This window comes from Mauremys reevesii, linkage group 8, assembly GCF_016161935.1.
Source record: "Mauremys reevesii isolate NIE-2019 linkage group 8, ASM1616193v1, whole genome shotgun sequence".
Lineage (NCBI taxonomy): Eukaryota > Metazoa > Chordata > Testudines > Geoemydidae > Mauremys > Mauremys reevesii.
In genome coordinates, this window is record NC_052630.1 from 16,475,802 (window position 1) to 16,494,430 (window position 18,629).

Consider the following 18,629-nt stretch of genomic DNA (forward strand, 5'->3'; position numbering starts at 1 on the left):
AGCTTTTGGTTATTGCTTGTTTCCTAGCAGCAAATGAAAAATTAAGTAGGGTCCCATTACAGTGCAGCAGAAAGGCTGCAAACCTATTACTGTACCAAGGGCTTTGAAATAACTATTTTTCCCATATCACAAATTAATCATTTCCCTTCAGTAATGGAAATATTTAATTGTCTTTTTAATGGGTTTTGATCTTAGAGCGTCAACGGTCAATGGTGAAATGGATTTTTTATTTTTAACTAGAGCAAGTTTAGAAATCTTTGTATCTACAAACCCTTGGTTTAATAAGACTCTTCAAGAAAATTTCATATGAATTATTATTTAGGCACCCAGAATGTGCTCGGTGTTCTACAAGACACGAAGTAAAAGGCATTCAAGGCCCCAAAGCTTACAGTCTAGACCAGGGATGGACAAACTTTTTAGCCTGAGGGCCACATCAGGGAATAGAAATTGTATGGCGGGCCATGAATACTCACAAAATTGGGGTTGGGGTGTAGGAGGGGGTGTGGGCTGGAACCGAGTAGTTCGGAGGGTGGGAGGGGGATCAGGTCTAAAGCAGGGGTGCGGGAAGGGGTGCAGGTTCTGGCTGGAGATGCGGGCTGTGGGGTGGGGCCGGGGATGAGAGGTTTGGGGTGCAGGAGGTTGCTCCAGGCTGGGATCAAGGGGTTTGGAGGGTGGGAGGGGGATCAGGGCTGGGGCAGAGGGTTGGGGAGAGGCTCAGGGGATGTAGGCTCCGAGCAGCACTTACCTCAAGCAACTCCCGGAAGCAGTGGCATGTCCCTTCTCTGGCTCCTATGTGGAGGCGCAGCCAGATGGCTGTGCATGCTGCCCCATCCACAGGCATTGCCTCTGCAGCTCCCATTGGAGCGCGTAGGAGCCAGAGCAGGGCCATGCCGCAGCTTCCGGGAGCCGCGTGGTGCGGCCCCCGACCCAGCGTCCTGGCCAGAGCGGGGCCAAACCGTGTGGTGCTGTTCGTGGGCCATATTTTGCCCACCCCTGGTCTAGGCCCTTGATCCTTACATCTGAGTAACTTTACACATGTTTGTAGAGACACTGAATGGACTTATGCACATGCATAAGGTTAAGCATGTTTTCAGGATTGGGTCCTAAGGCCTTGACCTTGCAAATATTTGAATACATAAATAACGTTAGCATGCAAGTAATTCTCTTTTGGGACTGCTACACTCAAATGTTTGTAGGATTTTAGCTCGAGAGGCAGAAAAAGAAAAATGAACAGGCTGGGGAGCCCATATTCAATGGTAGCTTTGAATAATCATGTGCACATATGAAGCGTGTTTCATGAACATGCACAGCATCTCAATTTTACATGCGAAAACTTTCATGTATCACAGATGCCAGTGATTTCATGAGTCTGTATATATAAAATACCTGAGAAAGTATTTGCATATCAATTATGTATGTTTGTTCCACTGGACCCATCATTTTTTCTATCCAATTAATCAATTCCTTTGCACTAAAATAGGAGGATCTGCTTTGGCCAGTGACTTACTCTTTATTAGTATAATACATCATATCAATACAAAGATATCCTTTAAGCACTTTACCAGCTTTTGAAAATAGTTTGCTTCACATGTGAAGAGCCAAATATTTACCCTGTGGTATGTTCAAAGCTGTGAATAATTTTCAGCCGTTTTATTACAAACCACTATTTAAGTGTAAACTCTGGTCACCATCATAAAATTTAGCACTGATTGTAGAGTGCATTGTGGTTTTACAGTCTGCCCTGAATAATGCCCAGCGCTCATCTCACCACCCCATGAACAGACAAGGAAGTGAAATGGTCTCAAAACACTTGTGGAAGGAGTAAGTAAGTTATCTCATGAAGCAGCCTACTTCCCACCACATGACTGGTCAGCTACTTTGGCAGGTGAATAGAGGGGGCAAGGCCAGAACTCCTGCCATTCTCCCATCCTTCTGACTCCTCCCTGAGCTAGGAATAGTGATTAGTCACTACCCAGACCCAGGGAGCTTAGCAGCACATGGAATCCAAAGGTAGGGTCCAATATGGCAGACTGATAACTGTCCACTACCAGGACTCAGATAGGGCCATAACAACGACCATAGCCTGTAACATTACAACAGCATCGTTCCTCTAGCAGCGATCTCTCTGAATCAAGTGAGCTGATTACAGCCGAGTACTTAAGGTCCTGCTTAAGGGGTAAGTTTTTCAGAAGTGCATAGGTGTTAGAAGCCTAAGTCCCATCAACTTCTAATGAGACTTAATAAACGAGGCCAGATTTTTAAGAGGTATTTAGCTACATGGAGAATCAGCCCCTGGTTGGAGCGCTCAGTTCACCAACAGCCTGACTGGCAGGATCCTTCCTTCCCCCACTGACTCTGGCTGGGCTGGTGCCCCGGGAAAACCCAAGACCCTTTGGCCCATGGTACTGGCCAGGAGCCAATCTCTGCATGTGCCAAAGCCCCACACAGGCACAGGGAAGCCTCTCTCTGCCCCTCTGCTAAGCTCTGGAGTGGCAGTGGCAGGGAGCAATTTCCAGCCTGTTCACACCCCAACCCTGCAGGCTCCACAGCAGACCCATAGCCAGGGACTTAGCACCCTCTCACCCACCTCGTCCTGCCTCCAGGGAGCATGGGGCTGCTCCGTCCCCTCAACACCATCCTTTGCTGAGCCACCTCTGTGGCCAGGTTCTCTGAAGCCCCTGCAGTCAGGTTCCCTGGGCCCTGGTGCACAGTGCATCCTTAGTGCTTAATCCCTCCTGCCCACGTGGCAGACAGGAGGCAGCCTGGAGGTGTTAGCTGCCTTTTGACACTGCGCGGGCAGGAAGGGACAAGCTACTTCCAGCCACAGGGGAGCAGGGTGGTGGGGAAGAGCTCTGCAAAGGACAGGGGCCAGGTCATCCCTTCCTCCCCCACAACTGGAAGCAGCTCTTGTCCCTTCCCTCTCACCCAGTGCCGAAAGGGTGCTGCTGGCCACATTCTGGTGTGAACCCTGATAAAAATCTGGGGAGGGAGGCATGTAACCCCCACATGCCCCGCTCACATGTTGCTTCAAGAAGACACGCACCAGGTGAGGCAGGTCTGTCATGGGGGCCCAGCCAGGCATGGAGGACGGAAAGCACCGGGCAAGAAGGGTCGGGTCAGTCGACCCCCTCCCCCACCCCCGTGAGAGAGGTTTATGGGAGGGAGGGGGAGAGAGAGAGAGTGTGTGTGAGTGAGTGTGTGTGTGTGTGTGTGTGTGTGTGTGTGTGTGTGTGTGTGTGAGTGAGTGTGTGTGTGTGTGTGTGTGTGAGAGAGAGAGAAAGAGAGACACACAGTCACCTCTCCCTGTGTGAACCCTAAAGCCTTAAAGATAAGGTAAATAAAAAGAATCCAACTACGCAGTATTTCTTTTTAACATGGGCTCAGTCAACTTGATGTTAATTTGTACGCTGATACTGCATAGCTCTGACTGATTGCCGTTGAACTCACTTAAATATGAGTAATATTACCAGGTGTCCTAGCACAGGGAAATATGGCCACCCTATCTAACCATGCTCAGACAGGTCTGAGGATATGACAGTAAAAGCCACCAGTATATAGGTATTACCTGTTCACTTCACTTCTTCAGCCATAATATACCCTTCTCTGGCCAGCCCCCGCAGTAGTACCCACAGCCTCAGACAGCTCTCTCTGTCCCAGGCCTGCCCTTTTATCCCCCAGCAGTCCTGGCTCTTGGTCACCTGACTCCTTCTCAGGCCACTTTACTCATTGCCTCCAGATGGGGAGCCAGGACAAAACTGGCAGAGGTGAAACTGAGGCCTCAACCCTCCTAAAGCAACAGCTCATCCTGTCAGACACTTTGAGTGTGATCCATGTAGTGGTGCTTAAGTCCAATTTTGAAATGTTTTAATCTAACCAAAGTCTTTGGGCTTAATACAGGGATATCTGGGTGAAATTTAATGGCCTGTGATATACTAGGGTGACCAGATAGCAAGGGTGAAAAATCGGGACGGGGGTGGGGGGTAATTGGCACCTATATAAGACAAAGCCCCAAATATCAGGACTGTCCCTATAAAATCGGGACATCTGGTCACCCTAGGTCATCTTAGATCAGGGGTGGGCAAACTTTTTGGCCTGAGGGCCACATCAGGGTTCTGAAACCATGTGAAGGGCCGGGTAGAGAAGGCTGTGCCTCCCCTAACAGCCTGGCCCCCGCCCCCTATCCGTCCCCTCCCACTTCCTGCTCCCTGACTGTAGGGTGACCGGATATCCTGATTTTAAGGTGACCAGCTAGAAAGTGTGAAAAATTGGGACGGGGGTGGGGTGTAATAGGCACCTACATAAGACAAAGCCCCAAATATCGGGACTGTCCCTATAAAATCAGGACATCTGGTCACCCTACCTGATTTTATAGGGACAGTCCCGACATTTGGGGCTTTTTCTTATATAGGTGCTACCTGACTGCACCCCTCAGAACTTCCGACCCATCCAACCCCCACTGCTCCTTGTCCCCTGACTGCCCCAAACCCTATCCACACCTGACAAGCCCCCTGGGACTCCCACGCCTATCCAACCCCCCATTCTCCATCCCCTGACTGCCCCCCCCCCGCAGAATCTCTGCCCCATCCAACCACCCCCTGCTCCCTGTCCCAACTGTCCCCCAGGACCCCCTGCCTCTTATCCACCCCCCTCCACTCCCTGTCCCCTTACCATGCTGCCCAGAGCAGCAGGACTGGCAGCCGCACTGGCAGCCGCACCACCCGGCCGGAGCCAGCCACACTGCTGTGCTGCCTGGCAGGAGCTCCCAGCACCGCCGCCCAGAGCGCTGGCAGCACGGTGAGCTGAGGCTGCGGGGGAGGGAGGACAGCAGGGGAGGGACTGGGGGCTAACCTCCCCAGCCGGGAGCTCAAGGGCTGAGCAGGATGGTCCCACGGGCCGGATGTGGCCTGCGGGCTGTAGTTTGCCCACCTCCAGCCTAGATGATCTGATCGTCCCTTCTGGCCTTAAACTCTATGAAAATTCCCACTGAATTTAGCATCTTGGGACTAGGACATAAACAACTAGAACATGTGGCTTTCATTTTTGTTCTTTAGGTTTGTACATGCATAGTAATGTCAAAGCTTGTAATGGTCTGGTGCTATGATGGACTGATATTAAAACCAAGGTGGCTGAGGATGAATAAATGTTGGCAATAAAAAGAAAACTAAAAGTAAATCTTTGTCAAGAACTAGTATATGTGGAGCAGCTCTCTGGGGTATTGACTAGACTGGATAATGAAACTGGAAGATTAGTTGGAAAGCAAAGCACCTGTTACCTAGGGTAAGCACTGAACCAAAAAAACCATAGCCCTGGATGTAACTTTACACAGAGACCAGATGTGCTAAACACTGCACAGCCAAATGAAAAATAAATTGTATGTGTATTTATTAGACAGCCTTAGCTTTTATATTTAACAGCACAGCAATCAAATAGGTGCCAGGGGTTAGTTAACTCAGAAATGTAGATTCCTATGGATAGGAAGAAGGTGAATACTAAAAGAGATGCTTTAACCACTCCAAATTGCTTTGCTGAAGAATAATGAAAGAAATATATGCTTCTAATTAATAACACTGTCAGCTCTTTGACCTTTGACAATTCAATTAAACTGCATTTTGAAAAACACAAGCTCAGGCCCTTGATAATTACTTTATTAACTACAGTTTTAGCTGGACTTATTTTTCTATTGCTCTGTTTAAAGTTGTTTCTGTCAGGTTTAATTTACATTCTCCTGCCATTTCTAAGCATTCACTGTGAAGGGGATTACCAGGTGCCATTTCAATTCATTCCATGATGCCCTAGTTTCCTCTGACCCTGCCTTCTCTTCCGAGACCGTGCGTGACCCGGGAACTGGTCATGCATGATGCAGCACTCCAACATCTCATTCATGAAGAAAAGCAGCAGCAGTGTTACATCAGTCATATAGAGACGTGTCTTTGCACACAATGTTGACCTATACAATCCTGAGCATGGTGCACAGGTGACATGATCTAGATTCCCAGAGTTTAATGACAGATTTAGGATCAAATCTTGAGATCCTTACTCAAGCTAACCCCTCATTTTGGAAGGTGGTTAAGGGGGAGAATGAGATACTGGTGGATTTCAGCTGCTGGAAATGTGCATTCAGTTCCTCACTCTACACACATCCCCAACTCCCAGTACCGATTGTACATGATAGCTATGAAAAGCATCAGTTCAATCAACAGCAAATTGCTGGAATGACAAGCCCATGAGATCTTTAAAAGCTACATCCCATTTTACCACCTCTTGCTGACATTAGGATAGCCTAGCTAATATTAATTCAAACCCTAGTAGCTCACTATCAGTCAGTTGCTAATTTATTTTACCCCTTCTCCAATGAGCCCATATCTTTCCACTCTGCAAGTTATCTTTAATCTAACCAGTTTGCCTGACCTTTTCATGGTCACAGTGATGTCTGTCAGGCTTCTCTTTTGACCTCTACCTCTAGATCAGGGGCAAGCAAACTTTTTGGCCTGAGGGCCGCATCGGGTTTAATGAATTGTAAGGAGGGCCAGTTAGGGTAGGGGGGCATGGCGTGGCCCCCACCTCCCATCTGCCACCCCCAGGGACTCCTGCACCATCCAACTCTCCCTGTTCCCTGACGGCCCCCTGGGAGCCCTGCTCCATTCAACCACCCCTTCTCCCAGTCCCCTGACTGCACCCAGAACCCCTGCCCTTGACTGCCCCCTGCCGCCCCATCCAACCCCCACCTCCTTCCTGACTGCCCCCATTCAACCCCCTGTTCCCCCCCGACCGCCCCGACCCCTATCCACCCCCCCACCCCCTGACCACCACCCTGAACTCCCCTGCCCTCTATCCAACCCTCCTCCCCCCACTCCCTCCCCCTTACCGTGCTGCTGGGAGCACCGGTGGCTGATGGCACTACGGCTGCGTCACCAGGCTGGAGCCACCGCCATCACTGTGCAGCACAGAGACCGGGTCAGGCCGGGCTCTGCAGCTGCACTGCCCCAGGAGCTCACAGCCCCACCACCCAGAGCATTGTTCTGGTGGCAGAGCGAGCAAGCTGAGGCTGTGGGGTAAGGGGGACAGCAGGGGTGTGGCCAGGGGCTAGTCTCCCAGGCCAGGAGCTCGGGGGTCGGGCAGGACGGTCCCGCAGGCCGTAGTTTGCCCACTTCTGCTTTAGATGCTCAAAGTACTGGAATATATTCAACACATGAATTGTCATGATACATTGAATATCATTGACTAAGCCATCTGAACCTTGTGCTACTTTTGGGTGTGGTTTAACTGTACTACTGCTCTAAAGCCATTTCCTTTATTTAATCCCTTAAGGTGTCCGTCTCTGAACAATCTTGGCATGAACACATTTACAAGACCAGTTCTAGACATCATTCGAGTTTAGCAGGATCCCAGTTTCAAGTTTAATCACTTCTCCATTCTGCCTTTTTGTTGTTCCTTGAAACCTTATTTGGCTCATTCATCTGCATATTGCCTTAAAAAAAGAGGGATTTTGAAATGCTGACAGTCTGACATTACAGTAAAGAATGCCATATGTCTGGCCATCTGATGCCTGTGCTAGCCTCCATTTCTGGAAATCCTATAGCAGAAATTAAATATTCATACTGATTTTACAAGAAGATAGATTTCATTGAAGCTGGTCACTGATGTGCTCAGTCAAGGTTAAGAAAAAAATTTTTTGGCAACCAATCCAGCACCTCACTTGTGTTAGTAAAAATGGCAGGACTGGCTTGGCCTGCACTGTTTATCTCGGTTCTAGACTGTTTATCTGTCTTGATTCTTATACTTCACACGGAACTTGTAGTCCCACACTCTATCCACAAATAAGGATTTCTGTTAGCTAGTTCATGGAGAAACTTTGGCATTAGCTCTAAAGGGAACAGTTACGTCACCACTAAAGTTACTGTAGTGATACTTAACCACTTAAATAGCTTTGGTATGTTTTTGTAATGGAGAGAGCAAGAGACAGTCCAGTTATTTTTATAAAAATGTTTCCACAATGTTTACAAATCATTCTGATCTGTTATGACACAATTACACGTTTTTTTTTTTTTTACAAATCTCCAGCTAAACAGGCTATTTCAGTTCTCCAGAGTAAAGAAATGGCTGGTCAGAAATACATGACATGCCCCAAAATATCACAATTTAGAAAAAGTCAAGGTCAGCCACAGGAAAAGCTTCACTAATAAACAACAAAAAGAAATGAAGGGACAGACTGTGAGTGGGGCTGACTGCCTACAGTTTCCATTGGCTTCAGGTATGGATGGTTGATATCAGGAACTGGCTCTAAATCAGTCAAGTTTTAGTCATTTTAATGGCCAAGTAAAACAAGGAACCATGAGGAATGGTTTCCCCCAGGCTTCAAATGGTGGATTTATAATATAAATATTGGCTCATCATAATCAAGTTCACTCTAACTTGGTGAATATAATGGCTAATGCTTTTTCTCTCTTGGCTGTTTATGTAGAAGTCTTTCTATGACCTTTAATTTTTATTATTAATTGTTTCCAATCAGATACCACTTCTTTGTTTTTTTGGGAAAAAATATGCAGTGAAAGCAAAATGTATCCGTGCCACAAAAGCAATGGAGCAGATGTTCATGAGACATTGTTTAATGGAAAGACAATCCCCATGGAATTTGCATCTAGAGAACCTCATACACCAAGAAACGGACTGTTTTAAAATTGAGGAAAACAGCTAATATAGGGTTTCGCATAGTGAAGTCAAGAAAGGAACATTAATTAACATTTGTGTAGAAGGACTGGAGGGTTCAAATAAAGTGCATTCATTCCCCAGGCCAAAGCAACTACAGTACATTGTGATTTTCATAAAACATTTCATAAAACCCCTCCCCCCATTTTTTTTTGACATTACAATCAGGTTGTCAGTAGGCCTCCTTTATTCCTCTGACATAATTTGTGAGCACAAGTGTGTATTCCTACATTTTCATGTCTGTTTGTGCACATAAATGCAGAATGTGTATGCAAATAGATGTGACAGTTTGGGGGGCCTGTTTATGTACAACTTATGACTGTTTAATATTATGAACTATCTGTATATATGTGCCCTTGCAATAGTCTCTATGGTATTCTTGCATCATATTTTTTTGTGGCAAGGAGTGGGGAATGGTGCCTGGGTGGCTGCCTCTGATGGTAGGTCTACACGGCAATAAGAGAACTGTGGCTGACTTGGGTCCGATGACTCAGACTCATGGGGCTCAGGCTGTTGGGCTCTAAAATTGCGATGTACATGTTTGGGCTGGAGGCCCTGTGAGGGGGAGATCCCAGAACCTGGGCTCCAACCTGAATCCGAATGTGTACACTGCAATTTTATAGCCCCACAGCCTGAGCCCCATGAGTCCAAGTCAGCTGACCCAGGCTAGCCCTGGCTGTGCCATGGGTCTCTTATAACAGTGTCCCATTTAGGGTACAGCTACAGTCATTAAAGACCATCGACAACATGAAAGCCTTGCCCTAGCAGAACAATGGAGTGCCTGCAATTTAGATAAAACCAAGTCTCTCCAGCTTCTCTGCAGAGGAATGGAGAATGAGGGCAGGGGAAGAGGAGAACCAGCCGGTGTTAGTCCTAGCTTTTTAAAAACACAGACTGGGATGGTTAGGAACATAAAGGGAGTTTGGGGCACAGGAGTCTGAGGGCAGGTCTACAGCGCGCAGCTGCACCGCTGTAGCGTGTCTGGTGAAGACGCTTCAAGCTGACTGGAGAGAGCTCGCCATCAGCTAAACTCCACCTCCTCGAGAGGCAGTGGCTATGTCGGCGGGAGAGCTCAGGGATGTGGATTTTTCACAGCTGAGTGACATAGTTATACCAAAGTAAGTATGTAGCGTAGACCAAACTAGAGTGAGAGGGGACTCCATGATCTGGAAGAGAAGCCTGAGCTAGAGGAGTGAGCTCAAGAAGAGGGAATTTGGAACTCTGAAAGGATCCTTACCAACCCCAAAAGAATGCTCAAGGCTGGTGAGGAAACTGAAGCAGGGGTATTGCTTACTGATGTTTCTTATATTGCCAGGACCTGTACATCTTGTGCTGCCAAAAGTTAAGAATGATTGGTTTTAGAAATCCCTCAGCAAACTCTGTCTTATGCCCTCAATTATCATGTGTCCCTGAAAGGTTAAACAATAAACCAGAGCTCCCCAGTGTTCCCCCTCAGGGGTGGGCATAGGGTTGCTAATTTTGTAATATTTAAAAACCAGACACTTCAGCAGGAGTGCCGGAACCTCACCTGCCCTGCCTCTTCCACCCCAGGCCCCGCTCCTGCCCTGCCCCTTCCCTAAGGCCTCACTCCAATTTGCTCCTCTTTCCCCTTTCCCCCATTGCTCGCTGCTCTTTCCCACCTCTGGAGCCAGGGCTGGGAGCTGCAGCTGCCCAACACAGGTAGGAGGCGGCCCCGGATAAATAGGGGCTGGTGCGGGTAATGACTAGGCACCTTCTCCACCTGCAGTAACTGGACTTTGTGTGTCCAGTCAGTAGATGTGACCGGACACCGTGAGGTTCCCTTTTTGACTGGACTTTCCGGTTGAAAACCAGGCATCTGGCCACCCTCCATGGGCATGTTTAAGCTACTAGTGTCTGTGGAGGGGAGGAGGTTCAGCACTGGTCTTGGGGTCATCTTTGAGAAGAGGTACCAGACAAGAGTCTTTCTTCAGCCTGTAGCTCACTCCCTGGACAAAGAGCGAGTGCCTAGAACGTACCCAGACCCAGGGGGGCTAGAAAGCACACAGATCCCACATCTGGGTCCAAACACAGCAACCTGGTGACTGCCCTGCAAGGGGGAGCTTGACCAGGTCTGAGATAGGACACATTCATGAATTCTGTAGACATAGAATATTAGTGGAGGACTTGGTAAATTTGGCTCTCTGCCTCTGGATTAGTGAATGGTTACACAGCTGTCTGTGCCAGAACTCAAAAAACCAAACATGGCTTCTGAAGTATTGCCAAGTGTTACAGCAGTGCTGTCCTGCTTCACCTTGGCTTGAGCTCTTATCAACTCTCACAAGCTCAGCGTGGTCAGTATTTGCATGGGAGTCCTTCAAATCAGACTGAAGGTGCTGCTGGGAATGGGTTGGATGCAGTAAGCCGTGCTTTAAGCATGCTGCTAAGAGGCACTGTGCTGTGGAAGTTGTTTACTTCCAGATAAGCTAGAAAGGTAATTAATGGTAAAAAAATATTTGGTAATTAAAATCCCCGTGACTCTTTTCATAAGAGAAGTTATTTCCTGTGTTAAATTCACAGTTAGGTAACTGAATTCTGCCTCTTTAAATTCCCCCTAGATTTTTAATTTTATACAGTGTTATTCACTTCCTGTCCCAAACTGCTATGTAGTGTTTAAAAACTCTCATATTCCTCTCTATTTGTGTGGTAGGCAAACAGTTCTTGTATACAGATTATTTTAAATACTTTGGGGTTCTTCAAGGTGAGAAAAAATTTATGAGTCCATAGTTCTCTAAACTTTTATTGGACATACATTGCATGAGTGTATTGCCTTCTCTAACTTGGCTGTAAGTCAATCTTAATGCTCACAAATACTTTTTTCATAAAACTCGGGCAATGATCATTCCTTTCCTATCTGAATGTGTAACTTGATAATTCTGCTTAGTCAGAGAACACATTCACAGGATGTTTCTCTGCTATTGTCCAATCTAATTCTGCTTGTATTCACATTTGCCTTGAAAAAGTTGATTATGGTTGCTGTCAACCAAGATTTATCTACATCAAACATAACCCAGACATGACCCAGCCATGAAATCAGTCAAACTGGGCCTTAAGGCCTTAGTTTCTGGCTGTCTAGGAGATTAGTGATGTGGCTCATAACATTTCTCCACTTCCTTTCCTTAGAGATGCCTCTTCTGTCTGGGATGTAGAGCTTCTGGGGTACCATGATATGACCTTTTTTCCTTTGCCTATCTGAAGTTCCTCTGATTGTCTCATTTAGGTGGATGGTATTTGTCCTAGCTTTCTATCCTAAATTCTGTGTTTTATATTGCTGTGCACTGTTAAACAATTCCTGTGCCTCTCCCTGGAGATGGCTTCAGTTTGGGGCTGGGTGAAATGATTCCTCTGTGTATCCTTTGGGATAAGAAATGCTGAATAATGTAGGTCATCATCATTTGACCAGGTAGTCATGTTCCCATAATTTGACTCACCTGTTCTTTTCTCCTTTGTGAAATCAAATTGTATGTTCATGTACCTTCCTGTTATGGATGTCCAGGGCCTTAATTTATCATTTCCTCTTTTAGGAAGGCCTCTAGCTAGAAGATAAAGCTTGATAGATTAAACACTTCAATTTCTCTGAAACATCTGAGTTTCCTAGGCACCAAGAATAGATTGCAAAGATTTTTTTTTTCTTATTTCCTTGGAGACATTTGTGGGTGAACTTTGAATCTCAGTTCATTTTGCTTTGGGGATGCTGTAATGATTTTATTTGTTGTAACATTTCATGGCAAAAGCATCTAGCAATGGGCCTCAGGTTGCGGGCATCATGCAAATGAAATGAAGCAAAACGTAGCAATGGGGTCTTAATACATTTCAGTGACTACACTGCACTTTTTATAGATGCATAGTATGCTACAACATATCTTAGGGCAGCCTAGATAAGAAGACATGATTGATTATAAATGCTGCTGTAATGCTTTTCTAGTCCCAGTTGTATTTTCATCTTATGGTGATTAATACTGGTAAAAGTACAGTAGCTTCCTCAAACACCTGGAATTTTGACCTTTTAGACTAAAAAAAATGCATTTTTAAATAAGATGCATATCTTTCCCCTATAGAACCCCCTAAAGTATGTATCCCAATCCAGGTATTTACATAAACTTATTGCAACCACATAAATAAATAAATAAATTAAATAAATAAATAAATAAACATCTTATTTATTTTAGTTTAGTTTAAGGTTCCTTTGATGTGTTTTTAAAATAGTCACAGAGGACAAGTTACAGCCTTTACTGAAACAAAATGGCCATTTTATTCAAGGTTGTTTTTGCCAGAGTAAAGAATGCAGGATTTGGCCTGAAGTCAGGAGCAGCAGAAGTGCCCTAAAGGGGGGGCGGGCACAGGCACCCGAACAGTGCCCTACCCCCCTGCATCACCTCTTCCACTGAGGCCCTGCTCCTGTGCTGCCTCTTCCTCCCGCTTGCTCCTCTCCACCCTCCTCCCCCGCCGCTTGCCCTTAGAGCTGGTAAAAAGTGGGGGACCATGCCCTCCCCTGTCCCAGCATCCCTGCTTGAAGTAAAGTTATCATTATTATTGTATTAAACCAGTGCACAGAGGTCCTAACCAGGAACAAGGTGCCTTTGTGCCAGGGACTGGCCAAACACATAGTCCCTGCCCCAAGGAGCTTACAGTCTTTCTAGAAAAGACCAACCAAGTGGGAGGAATAACGTATCATGCTGATGGTTGTATTATGGTGATGTAGCATGATGATTCACAATCGAAATGCAAACATCACAATGCAATGGCTAAATTTATTCCTTTAGATTAGTGTTTCCCAAACTTGGGACGCTGCTTGTATAGGGAAAGCCCCTGGTGGGCCGGGCTGGTTTGTTTACCTGCCGCGTCCACAGGTCCAGCCAATCGCAGCTCCCATTGGCCGTGGTTCGCTGCTCCAGGCCAATAGGAGCTGCTGGAAGTGGCGCGGGCCAAGGGACTTACTGGCCGCCGCTTCCTGCAGCCCCCATTGGCCTGCAGCAGCAAATCGCGGCCAGTGGGAGCTGCGTTTGGCCGGGACCTGCGGACAGGGCAGGTAAACAAACCGGCCTGGCCCGCCAGGGGCTTTCCCTACACAAGCGGCGTTCCAAGTTTGGGAAACACTGCTTTCAGATCATTGTATCTCTGCAGTGTCATCCTGTTTACCCTTTTTAAAAACTAGAACAGCATTCGCTTTCTTCCAGTCTTCTGAAACTTCCCCAATGCTCCAAGAGTTATTAAAAATCAACATTCATAGTCCAGTGAGCTCCTCAGCCAGCTCTTTTAAAACACTTGGATGCAAGTTATCTGGACCTGCTGATTTAAAAATGGCTAACTTTAGTAGCTTCTGTTTAATATTCTCCAGAGATACTAGTGGAATGAAAAGAGTGTTATCACCATATTATGAGATGATACTATCCATTTTTCCAGTTTGAGTGGAAACCATGCTTAAGTATACTGTTTCACATATGTCTGAAACCAGGCAAAATGCAATGGTTTTAGGTGAGCTTTACTTTGAGATGCAAGTTTTACTCAGGACAGGAATTCAGAGTGAAACTCAGGGGGGTTCTTATTGGAAGTTCTAATTGAAAAGTTCCAACTGATTCCTGCTGGTTCCAAGTGGCCAGCTAGGTTTTGGACCTGAGCAATGAATTTGATCTACTGGTTCCCCAAATTAAACCAATCAAGACCACTAAAAACCAACAAACCCCAGCAAAAAGATTATAATGATGTCTACTGGAAGTTTCATTGGGACACCAAACTAAATGGGATGAAAATAGGGGGAGGAAGAGTTCACACAGACTGCGAACCAATCCATCTGTAATCTCCACTCTCAGCATCAAAGTGTGTGTAAAATAATGCAACAGAATTTGGATTCTTTATGGTAACCAAGGGCACAATCTGGAAACTGTTTCAATTCTGACTACTTTCTAATAGCTTTCTCCCTTGGACACAAAAAATCATGTGCAAAAGTTGAGGAAACAAAATTCTTTGAGTGATAATAATCAACTGGGTAACCAGAAATAGAAGCACTAAGTTGTCAGTGTATTCTAAATATCTGTCCTGTACAACTGTCTGGCTTTTGACTAAAGTACTGGATATCACCACGGCTATGAGGCTGTTTTCCCCTCCTACTCCTTGTTGTACACTCTCTTCTCCCAGTTCTGTGGTACCAGGTAGTCCAACTTAGTGACTCAGGATTGGGGACAAGACAAGGAGGAGAGTGGTAAATTCCCACTGAAAGGGGAGAGTAGGGGGGGGGAAAGGTGTGGAGAGAGACTGATAGATGTAGGATAGAAGGAAGGAGAGCTTCTCAAACTTAAGTGTTCCTACTCGGTCACTTTGACATAGAAGAAAATAAAATGCAAGAACACCACCTTCATGTGGAAACAGGCAATGAATAGAAAAATGAATCTCACTATCAATTTATTACCATGACCTACCTGTACAGAGAGAGAGTCCAATTTATAAAGACATGTGTGCTGCTCATGAATACTGCCCCTCCTCTCACCTTTAATCCATTAATACTGACATTTTCAAGCTACTAGGAATACTGAAATAAAGGGCACTTTTAGAAGTAGCACAAAAGGGAACTTTTCTTGGAAAGCCATTGGGTGAGCAAGAGTGGCTGTGACCCTGAGTTCTAATGCAGTGTGGGGAGACAGAGAAACATAGGGATTATTATACAAACTCTATTGTGCTGGGTTATATAAAAATTTTGCCATTCAACAGCCTTGGTGACACAACCTCCTGTCTGGAAGCTGATTTTAACAAAAACAAACTTAAAATTGAAATTAATGGCTCCCCCCACTCCTTAGAGATGAACCCTCAAATATGTTCCTCATACCTGTAATAATGTTTGGCTTCTTCAAGAAGAGAATTATCACCTAGACTGGGACTTGTGAGATCTCATGTTCCATTTCTGGCATAGGCTTCCCATGTGACCCTGGGCAAGTTACTTAATCTCTGGGCCTCATCTGCCCATGTGTAAATTACAGATAATACTTCCCCTCTCCCATCCTTTGAGCTGACTATAAACTCTTGCTATATGGACATACAGCACCTACCACAATGGGGTCCTGATCTCTTTGGGGCTCAGTGTTATTGTAATACAAACTCTTACAAATATTAATGGTGTTAGTCTCCACTTGGATGTTATTGTTAAATAGTCCTCATTAGACCATTCAAGAACATCACTTGCTTGTTCTCATTCCCTAGCAAGATTATTAGCAGCTTGATTCTGCAAGCTGCTGATTACTGTGTCCAGCAATGCACTTAAGTATGTGCTTAACTTCATGCATGTGCATAGTCCTATTGAAGTCAATGGGACTATCAAGTGCTCAAAGTTAAGCAGATATGTAAGTGTTTTGCTGCATCAGGAACAAAATGATGAGCACCTTGCAGGACCAAGCCCTAAAGCAGCGCTATAATCCTCACCAATTGGAGTGATGAGTGTTAGCTGTCCAGTTTCCTAGCAGGACCACTTCATATCAGAATCTAGTTAGATAAGGGTGGGAACAAACAGTTTTCTCAAGGTTTTGCTAATTTGTTGCTCCACTGAATGATATCCTTGCTGCAGCTTATCATCTTCAGTGATCATTACTGCTAGGTCAGATCAGAACAGCTGAAGGGAATTGATTTGTCTTGCCTATCTAGCACATTCATGTCTAAGTCTTCACATCCAGGGCAGTTTAATTATGAAGAATAATAGGACAGCAGCTGCAACTGGGATTTTGACAAGACTTTTTTTTTTAAAGTTGTTTCAAGTATGTTTTGAGTTACAGTATTTCATGCATCTGACTTAAGTTCAAAAGCAGCACCTAGTGGTAAGCAGTACAGCTGGTTAGTTGCAACTCAGTATTTGTGATTCAGCACAACTCTGAGATTTGCAGCATACTGTTTCTAAAGTCTGTGTTCTTAACCTCCACAACAACTTTCTTCTTTAAAAAAAAAAAGCAACAAAAAACCCACCATTTCAGACACATTCTTTTTCTAGACAAAAACTAGCAAAGGAGAGAGAGAAAAATACAATTAAGTAAAATAGCTAGTTTCTCTCTCTCTCTCTTGCCACGCAATAGGTAAGGACAGCCACAGCACACAGAATTCTAAAAATTTGATCGAAAAGACCTGTTAAGTCCTCATGCCCATTACCATTATAAGATGCTGGGTTGTTGTTTTTGGTTGTTGTTGTTGGTTTTTTGGGGGGGGTTACTATTTGTCTGTACAGGAGCTAGTACAATGGGATCCTGATCCTTCACTGGGGTTACTAGCTACTACCATAATACAGCAACTACTTCTAATAGTTCACACCCTGGCAGTACCCTACAGTATAATTTTAGTTCTTTGTCCAGCCTGATTTTAAATGATCCCCATTATGGAGCTCCAGCTGCTCTTACTGGCAAATTCTCTCCTCCTGATGACCATTGATCTTCATTTATAATTTTCTTTAACTGATTTTATTTAGAGGTGCACAGTGCATCCAAAAGGTGAAAATCTGAATCAAGCATTTGTGTCATTGTAGTTTCTCTATTTATCTAGGTTCTCTCATATGACAACCATCACCATGGTGTCTGGGTACCAGTTTGAACTGGTCAGGAGATTAAAATTCTGAAGATATGCATGTCAGTCACTGGACGGATATACCTGGACAGTCACTGGATGTCAAATGTCTGACTTGTTATGGAGTGTGGATATATGAGGGTGACAGGGAAATTATAAAAATGAGTTTCAAATAAGATTTTACAAAGTGCTATTCAAAGGAAAGGTAAAAAAATCCATAATTGATTTACTTTTAAAATTTCAGTTGTCGTAATTTGATGCACATCTTTAAGTGGTGTCTCTTATTCTTTGTCCTATATTTAGAACTCTTGTTACCATAACGACATAATACATTTTATCATATAGAAAACCTGTTTTAATGAGTTTGTTCTTGAGTGTTTAGAGTATGTAGGAGACCATAGGCCTAACGCTATGCATTGAAGGAGATGTGTGTTGCATATTCTGATTTATCTTTAAGTGCACCTGGTACCAGAATCAAAGGGGAAGTGTAATGTGAGGTCAGGGATAGAAGGAAATGCAAGAAACAGAAGTCAGGGTTAAGCACACAGTCTCCTGACTAGCAACATTACAGGGGTAGCAGAGCCCGATGGAATGCTGGATATGCTGAGAATGAATAGATTAGAGAAACTGCAAGCCAAAAGAGGCCATTTAATCAGTGGGGTTGCCAACCCCCCAGGATTGTTCTGGGGTCTCCAGGAATTAAAGATTAATATTTAATTTAAAGATTATGTCATGTGATGAAACTTCCGGGAATACATCCAACTAAAATTGACATCCTCAGTAATCAGTGGGGTCTCAATTCAGAGTCCTTGAAATGCTGTATGTAAAATTAAGTGCCCGATCATGCAAAGTGCTATCTGCCTTTTGTAAGGTGTTAAACCCTCACCCCTTATTAATTTAGTGGAAGTTGAGGGTGCTCAGCATCCAGCAGGATTTAGCTCAAAAAGAGTGCATGGTTTAAAATGAAACTCACCAACTGTAGGTTGCAAACAGACATTCAAAACCAATGTGCTGCCTGTTTAGTTCTGGCCTATCTGATCCCTTCTGCATATTTTTCTATCTCCTGAAGTTCTAATGTTTTATTCTAAAAAAATAAATAAATAAAGTCAGTGGCAGCAGCCCAGTTCTCCTGGGCAACCCTGCAATTGGAAATGAGCACACACAACCATTTCATAATAAAAGCCAACAGTATACACAGTTTAAGACTCCTGAGTACTCCTAACAAACCAATATGCAATTGAAATTTAAATAGATTTCGGTTTCAAGCAACCGAGGGGCTGTTATTAAGAGTGAAGAGAAAATTCTTTAAAATTATGGAAAGCATCTTGATGGCTTTCTTTGTAATTGTTGGTTTTTTGTTTGAAAACTAACTT

The 18,629-nt window shown here is 44.8% G+C and overlaps 1 long non-coding RNA gene across 1 annotated transcript in view; it reads right to left on the bottom strand.

The window, feature by feature from the left end:
• LOC120370661 overlaps nucleotides 1-15,698 on the bottom strand; it is a 33,684-nt gene extending 17,986 nt beyond the window's left edge. Inside the window, exon 1 of the long non-coding RNA XR_005583867.1 lies at nucleotides 15,545-15,698. This is a non-coding gene — a long non-coding RNA (uncharacterized LOC120370661). The remainder of the gene's footprint in view (nucleotides 1-15,544) is intronic.
• Between the last annotated feature and the right edge of the window lie 2,931 nt (nucleotides 15,699-18,629).